Genomic DNA, 9,879 nt, shown 5'->3' with positions numbered 1-9,879 from the left:
GACGTCACGTACATATACGTCCCAATTTTTCTGCGAAGTCGGTCAAGATGAAAATTGCGTAATGTTTATGAAATTAGATGCCATTGACACTGGATACAATTTGTGAATGAGCTAATAACGAAAAAGCTATTTTGCGTCAAGGTTGCCAATTGAATTTGCTCCCTTAATGTAGATTGATTTTAAAATATGTGATATGCGAACATTTCTTAATGTTCTTTAATGTTTATTATCGACTAATATATTTTTGATTTTATGTACGTACAGCCCCAATTAAAAACAAATGAAGACTAATGAAGTAAATTATTCTTGTATGTTTCAAATTACAGTTTCGCCATTGTTATATAATATAATATTATATAATAATGAAATCGCATAGAGCATTCAAACAAAATCATTGAGTTTTATTACAATCAAATAATTTAATATCACTTTAAGATTCTCTCCTTTTTTTGTTTTTTTTTTTCTTTTAACTTCTAAATCAAAACGAACTATATTTTAGAGCATAAATCCAAGTTTGTTTAGCTATTAATCTGGCCTGGCATTTATAATTAATATTATGTACAATACGTGCAATCTATAATATAATTGACATACTGGTGCGTCATTTATTTTTTATTTTTATTGTGTTACTAGCTATGGCCGCGACATCGTAAGCGTTTGAATTAAAAAAAAAAACTTCCAAACAACGTCAATCGGTCCAGCCGTTCCAGAGATTAGCCGGACAAACAGACAGACAAAAAGACAAAAACTGAAGATGTTATTTTGTTATATGTACCGTGTATATACATATGCTTTTAGTAAAAAGCGGTTATTTTAATTTTACAAACAGACACTTCAATTTTATTATATGTATAGATTTAACAGACTAAACAAAAATCGGGTTATATTTTTGCGCTTATCTATATTTACTTGTAATAATAAATCTTTATTAAATACTTCGTGTCATGCTAATGGTTTAATGAATTTTAACAATTAAGGTTTCAATGGTAATATATTGTCTTGTCAACTCAGTTTCCTATTGTATGAGGTATCGAAATAATTGGTTTAACAAACGATGTCAAAAATATGTATCACAACTACAACTTCTTGATTTAAAGTATTTTAGAATTAAAATGTATCCAATAAAGCATACACACACATTTTAAATAGTATTAGAGCGAGAATTATATACATATATTAACATATACAAAACTTCCCCTTCGGTCACCAAGCCTGAACTAGTAGAAGCTTATACAGAGATTTTCTATCAATACATTTTCAGTGTGAGATTATACGAATATCGGAATAGATATTGCACATGTGCACTTGAACTTGTGCACTTAAAAATCATGGGCTAAAAACCTCCTTTAAAAATGGCCGTCGTAACCGAAGTCGTTTAACAAGAGATCAATATTATTATATTATAAATAATTTCTCATGTTAATATCGCATAATTATGAGTATATTGTGTATGCTATTTTTATTTATATATAAATAAAAATTTACAAAAAAATAAAATACTTATAGCTAGCATCAGAAAACCACCCAGGTTTGTAATAAATACTAACATAGAGTTAAATCTAGAACCTAGGTTCTACAGAACATTAATGCCAGTGTAAACACGTTTATAAACTATCATAACTTACTTAAAAAGTATGATTTTAGTTTCTTATTAATGTTACTAATTGAAATAAGGTTGTACATTATAAATTAATATATTCATAAGTACAGTTTACTAGTTATGTTTTGTTAATTATACTCGTAATATTGAAATTTTTCCATCTGACGTTTCGACGGTTACTAACATATTATGACGTTACTTCTAACGCTTTCAATAATTTAATGTCTCGTTGCAGCTATAAATTGCAATTTAATTAATTTAAATAAATATAACGAGAGATATGTATATGTAAATAATTACATAGTAAATGATTAGTATATATTACGTTCGTTTATATTCTATATTAAGTCAGCTGTTGAATATTTTTAATTCCCACTAATACAGAATGTTTATTTAAAATAAGCCGCTATACACGGTCGCGGTCGAGACGTTATTTTTATTATCTATAGCATTTTTTAAACACTACGCTAACGCAAACACATTGATTTGTTCATTCATGAAGGCGCGCAATAATTCCCGATAATTAATTATTGGCGTCTATGAACCAATAGTCAAGATGTACATCACGCATACTAAGCCATCTCATATACTAGAACTTAACTCATAAACGCCGATAAAAATTGAGCTCCTACGTGAGTTAATAGAGCGTTCCTCTGATTAGCGTATTTAAACAAACAAACAAAATATTAAGGCGTATATATTATATTATAGATATTAATTTATTTAATAGCTAACTTGATAATCGTATTCGTTTAAATGGTCGAATTAATAACAATGTGTAGGATTTACGTTTCTTTAATAGATTTCTAAAAATTAGAGAGAATGTTTTATCGCTTTTGCGGTTATTATTTATTTAGGTTTTTTATGTTTCAATTTTACTAAGAATTTATTTGTAGGTATTTCGGTTGCTAAATACACAAATTTATATAGCATAGCTTGAATAAGCAGATTTTAGTGCTTTACTGCTGAATTATCACTTATTGTACTAAAGAGAAATACTTAGCATTATGTAGCATTTTCACGTTTCGTTTTAAAGAGCAGGTGAACCAGTGTAACTACAGGGACTAGGAATATATCATCCTGTTCCCATTATTGGTTAATATTCCTTATAGACATTGTCCCATTTGCCTGTCTACGTACCTACGATCAAAGAAGTTAATATAAGCGGTAGATGAGGAAGATAATTAAATCTTTACTATAATTATAAATACGAAAGTAACTCTGTCTATCTGTTAAGTATTCCAAAAACACTGAACCAATTTTGATAGTTTGGTACAAATGAAGCTTGAACCCTAGACACTTCCTTTTTTAATCACGATACGGTTACTATATAAATAGATCTTCAATTTTAAAGATGAAGTTGTTCCAATAAGGGGTATATAGGCTATTGAGAGTTTTGTAAGGGTTAATAATTAGGGATGAAATATAGTGGAGCCTGCGTAATGTTGCAATAATTTGTCAGGATAGAAATATTATCACTAATAGTTAGGTTTTTTAGAGCATATAACAAAGTCATCGATCGAATGTCGAATCTCGTGGCGTGATATCGCGGTTTCAGTTAGTTTGCTATAAATCAATACAGTAATATTTTACTTTATCCCAAGTACTTTGTCATCTTAAAAACACAAATAATTTATTAGCATCAGCTAAAATAGACCGGCTAATTTAAGCCATTTAGAACAAATGGATATTCAATCCAGTCACCATAAAAATTGGTATCACTCTTGAATAATGTTTCTGTATTGTTAGGTCCAACCTCATCGATGTATAGAGGTTTTGTAAACATTTGGATTTAGGTATTATTATTTGTGGCGTACATGATGAGCACATACAAATAAAATAACAGGGAAAAAATAACAGGACATTAATAATAAAATCCTACACCAACGTAGATGTCTATCTCTGAAAAGTCCATCTATCTATCTTCAAATTTACAATATTTATTACGCAACGCTTGTTGAAACCTTTGATATATGTTTGATTCGTTTATAGACATGTTAAAACTTTATACGGACTCATAGAGTTGATAAGAAGTATATTTAAAATACAAAGGGCCACATAACTTTGAAATAGCATACTGCATACCTAATCTAAGAAAATTTTGAGCTAAACTATTTTGGAGGCGCCTAACAACATCGTATAGCATGTTTTAGTATCTAAGATGATTTGCAGTTAAAACTGGATGGGTACTTACGATACCTCGCAACCTAAGAGTACTCAACAAAAATCAAACTCAGTATATCCTAACGAAGCATTTCTGAGCAAAGTTGGTGTCTCAAACAATTTTTATAGATTTCCCACTCAAGAACCAGTCACATATGCGAAATATATATGCAGTTGTCCTATTTCCATAAATGTATGTCCTGATCTATAGAATCACTCCGTCCATATAACAGATTTATAAAAAACCTAATCCTGCAGCTAGTTATAAGTTCTTCTCTTTGCGCTTTTTTCCTCTCGAATATTTTCAGCCATATTAAACTGGTACCCGGATATCCTAAGCATAAAAGCTATGAGACTAATGAATGTATCTGGATGTTTTTATCTATGTCAACTAAAATAAAAGTACATTACAACCAGACCCTAAAAACGTATCTATAGTTTAATTGCACTGGTTCGAAATCGAATACTGTTCTCGAAAAAACCTAGAAGAGAGTTACTGCTCTCTTTGTCAGACTCAAAGCCAGCTAGGCTTCGTCAGCTTCGTAAATCTGATGTCCCTGAGTATATTATCAGTAAATAAATAGGTTTCTGATAAATCCTTATTATATCGTAGAATAATTCTTTTGGAAGAAGAATATTTACCTACAGAATTGAACTCGTCGTATGTATTTTATTAATATGATGCTAATTAATATTTCGTTTTGATAAATTTTATGTCAAAATATTATTTCTAGTTAGGACATTATTAACTCTATACATCTAATTCGGTAACTTGAATATACAGAAAATTTTATGATATTATCTGTATTAATTGGTAACGTTATTTACGCCACGTTTATTTTACACTAGAAGATATTAAACAGATTTTTCATAAAATACTATTTTTCAAGATATAAAATTAATCTAAAATAGATTAGCATTACAATAAAAAAATAGAGGAAAATTACCAGCATTGGTAAGGTAAGGCAATGACATGTTAAGAGGACAGTCCTTGCGGAACGCTAAAATAGCGCTTACTATTTTCAAAATATCTTAAAACTGGAGCATTGATTATGGATAAAAAAAATACATTCAGTATCTGAATAGATATATCTCAAGTTTCACCGGATGATATTTATAAAATATGTATCAATAACTTAGTAAATTTATCGTCAATATCACTCCAAGCACTGAAATCGACCTTTTCTATTAACATTTTTTAAGCTATTTAACGGCTAGTTTATACATGTATTTTTGGTTAAATGGGGACACAAAAGTGTAAATAATAAGTTCACCGTATTCAATTTCTAATATATCACACAATATTATAGTAATTTTTATTTAAATATTGTTTACTTTTTGGCATTCGTCGTCAATACTTTTTAGTATGGAGAAAATAATTTGACGGTTTTGACATATTAGCTTCAAGCAATTATATTAGTGTCTTCACGGATAATAAATGTTCAGTTGCAAGGAAAGTCAGACTTATAAAGCCGTTTTACAATTGAAATGATAGTAATATATCAATACTATCATTTCAATTACTACGCATTGGTTGTAAAAAATATGATTATAATTTGATTAAATTTTTGATAACTAAATCGTTATTGAAATATAGCAGCACCAAGTGTTTGTTAAGCAAGTTAAAAATTAGCTTCAAGAATCACCATAAGAGTGTTTGACTTTACGTATCCACCTTAGGGCATGGTAAGACTACAAAATATTTGAACTAATTTCTTAAAAATGCTATATCTTATTTTATTCAGAATTAAAAAGTATTATAAAAAAATATATTTGTCAAAATTAAATTGAACATTATGTAGAGACGTTACCATCGGCTCTACATTTAACATGATTTTGATATGTATTTCTCCGGAAATGTATAATGTTATCTATTTATGTAATCACTGGCCAGTGAATGCAGTAATTTGTAGCAACATTACAATAACGTAACTTTATAATGTTACAAAACACTAATCACTTACAATTTAATTAAGTCATGTCGAATTTATTTTTATTCTACCTTCACTATATTTATTGTGTAAGATGTTGATCGCATTATTCAAATTAAATTATTTTCCTTTTTTAAATTAGAATATGGTATATAAATAGAATTATAAACAATGGAGTCGAACTAATAAAAACATTCTTAAAATAACTTGACAAAGTATAAGAGTTGGGTCCTTCATTGTCCTTTGCGAAAGGTATACTAAAAAAATTCTTTTACGGTAATGAATTATCATTAATCAAAAGGATTCATATCCGACCTCTTTTGACACCATACTTTTATCAGTGTTCCATTTGGCTTTTACGTTCTCATACGCCACACAGCAACCTACCAGAACTATGACATCCCCATATTCACCTGTATATGGTACATTTCCTAGTATTATCATACATACATACATATACAATAAAGGATACAATATGCATATACTCGTTAGAAAAAAATTAAATAGAGTGACGCATTGGCTATGTAAGGAATGGTTAAGTGGCTCTACTTTGGGCTATATCTATACTATAAAAATATATATTTAAATGACAACTTCAGAGGATTACAGTGATAAATGGTGCCAATTTAAATGTAATTTAGTAAGGAAAAATAAAAAGTAATGACATTTTTAACAGAGGAACGAGCTACTGGAGTTGATATGGAAATTTTCGAAGATTATTAATTAGACGATATCAAATCATATAATCAATAATAAAGTACTCATTGTAATATTTGTTTACTACAAATCGGTATTGCCTTTTACTAGTCCTTTACTTTACATCGGTTATTCTTAAGCCATAAATTAAAAGGCAATTTTATTTACTTTCGTAGTCTAAATTTTTTATTTGACTGGAATATATATAGCGACCCGCCCCGGCTTTGCACGGGTGCAATGCTAATACTAAATATACAGAATGTCTTACAACGTTCATAGTTTTTCAGTCATTAGACAATACAAACCGTTATTTCCCAACGTTTTAAATCTGTAATATCTTCGAAAATATTTAACGTAATAAGGCCATATTGACCTATATTAAATGCGCAATGTATTTAAGGCTTAATTGGATAAGGATTAATGCTGTATTGCATAAAATCGCTTCCAAAATAAGCCAACTAATGGCCCGTAAAAAGTAAAGGATAAAAAAATTGTTATTGTGGGTTATCCTTAAAAGATAGATACCATTGGGGTCTTTTTTGTAGACTTTTTAAGGGGTACAATATATTACATAACATGTAGTAAATCATTTTGATCTATCTCGTAGTGTTCAGTAAGCGCAAAAAAAAAAGTATTTACGACATCGCTTAAGAATTCTCTAAAATTATCAGTGTTTCTCTACTATATTGTATATGTATTATACATATAAACCTTCCTCTTAAATCAATCTATCTATTAAAAAAACCGCATCAAATCCGTTGTGTAATTTTAAAGATCTAAGCATACACGGGGACCGACAGCGGTAAGAGACTTTGTTTTATACTATGTAATGATAATAGTTTCATATAAATAGAGGATTAAAATTCTTAGCTTTATACCCTGTTCAAGTTAGCTTGATCTTTTTGACAGACGGGCTAGTGATGAGAAACAAAAAATATAACATATATAACAGTCGATGGAACGATGGAATGCGTAATTCAAATTAGAATTAATTTTTTTTAAATTTATTTTTCTAAAAATAGTTATATCAGCTAAAGAGACCCCAACAAAAAGGGGGGTGGGGTCTCTTTGGCTGGTATAACTCTTTTTAGAAAAAATAAGTTAAAAAATAATTGATCGTAACAAGTTCATAACAATAACTTAACAATGATCTTTAATAAGGATTTTTGTAATCGATATTTGTAGCAGTTACTGCCTGATATTCGCGTCCCTACCGTCCAACCGATGTAACATTGTACAAGCGTCTATTATTTTCAGTGTTTCTATTTATATTTTACTTTGAAGCAATAATATATAACAGAAAAAGTCTTAAAATTTTCGGATAACGCTTGATTCTTTAGGAACTTTTGTATTATATGTATTTTTTTAAAATATTTTTACAATTTTTAAAATCATTAAATTAAGAAAATAATATGTTCGTCATTGCAAAGTTATATCTATCAGAAAAGTTTACATCTGTCAAAAAGATCAAGCTGTCTTGTACAGGGTATAGTGAGCAGAAAAAAATAGAATTAAAGTTAGTATAAAAGGATGAAATTTCTATCAATATTTTTGTTTTAATTAATAGCTTATTATGCGTCTCAAAATTCGATTTATAAAATTGGCTTATTATAAATATCGCCAAATAAACATAATTACCGTTAATTTAATGTCATTAAGAAAATAAATGATTTAATACAATGAATCCATACTAAATCTGTTTCACGCACGTATTATTTGCATAGAATATAATTATTATCGCTATTGGCGTATTTAAAACGTATTGCAATGGAAAATTTTAGTTATGATAATCTGGTCTTTGTTTTAAAATAGATATTTCATGGACGTACACAGCGTTTGACTGATGCTGGAGGAAATTTACGTATAAAGGATCAAGTGATATACGAAAGGATATGCTTTTGACTTTTTTTTTTAAATTTTATAAATAATATTGGACGTACTGGATTTTACATCGTCACAATGAACAACTGTGGTTCCAGACTATAATAAAAACTCATTAACAGATATGGAGCCAGCTCAATCCATACACGTAGAATATTTGTCCGTCGCCATCTCAGATAACGGGTTTTATATATGTATATAGGCAATTTAGCATTTATCATATTCAAAATTATCACGCAAATTAATTAATTTAGTCTTAAGGTTAGCAAGCCAGGGTCTTCAAAGTTAGTGTACAGGTCTTGTTCTCTTCCTTATTCTTTACTAACGAATACCTAGAATAAATTTATACATAATTGAATTAATATTGTTTGAAAATTTGTACTGCACTCCAGTGGCTTCAAATACAGAAAGTAATGGCTGAGGAATGATACTCGGTCAAATTATATTATTGAAAACTTAGTCCCAACTCCAAAACTATTAACATTAAGTCCTTATATATATACAAGTATGAATTAAAAATACTTACTGTAAAAATCTTGATCGGGTGGAATGGTAGCAAGAATGCTAACAACATTTCCCCGTTGAATCACAATTCCGATCCTCTGGACAAAAAATATGTTTAATAAGATTTTTGCTCTACTGCTTTTTTGCCTTTTATTTTTTATTTGGCGTTTTTACTTATAATACTTCAAAATGGGACAATTATTTGATCGTCTAATTTGCTTATTGTAGATTTTTTATTCAAAATAGGTAGGCAGACTGTCTAATTAGTCACCACTGTCCATTGACATTGACACTGTAAGAAATATTAACTATCAATTACATCCTCCACAAAAGTTCGGAACTAAGATATCGTGTCCCTCGCTGATTCACTCACCCTGGAATACAATAGTCTTATATTGCCTTCTGGCGGAAAAAAACATGTGATAAGGGGATTATACTTAATAAGGTGAGCTTGCACACAGTGGCGTAGCATAGGTCACTAGCAACCGGTGCGGATTCCAAATTTGCCGCCTTTTTATTTTTGCAATCCATTATAAAAAAATTGGGGCATGGTAAAAGAGTACTTTTATTGAATAACACTGATCTGAAAAGTGAAATTAACATTTAATGACATAGAGTAGAAGGTAGAATATCACTTAGAAAAATTACAGAGAAAACGTAATACAATAATGGAGAAATCGCCTACTTCAGGAACGCTCTTGCGCACGAGTATCATTACAACCTCAACTCCTCAACTGAAAGATTAAAATTTAACTTTTCTAGTCTTCCTTTCAGCAAAGTTTTTGATCACACTTTCAATATCGATTGCATCGGTCAGGTCTTGTTCAATCGACAGTATAGATTAGTTAATGTCAGCGTACTCATCGTAGATCGCAAGTAATTCTTTATCAATTTCAGTTTCGAAAAGCTCCTTTCACAACTAGCATTACTTATAGCAGTTGTCAAAAATATTCTGAGCGTTATGAAAATGTTAGGCACGGAGATTTAGAGCTTAGATTCGACAATGAACTCCAATAATTCAAGTGGACCTGCATTAGCTTTGCCTAATTTATCAAGATCTCCAGTAGCAATGGCAAAACTTTGAAGTCGTCCTCGCTCAAGTTC

This window comes from Vanessa tameamea, chromosome 18, assembly GCF_037043105.1.
Source record: "Vanessa tameamea isolate UH-Manoa-2023 chromosome 18, ilVanTame1 primary haplotype, whole genome shotgun sequence".
Taxonomy (NCBI): Eukaryota; Metazoa; Arthropoda; class Insecta; order Lepidoptera; family Nymphalidae; genus Vanessa; species Vanessa tameamea.
This window is presented reverse-complemented; position numbering follows the sequence as displayed.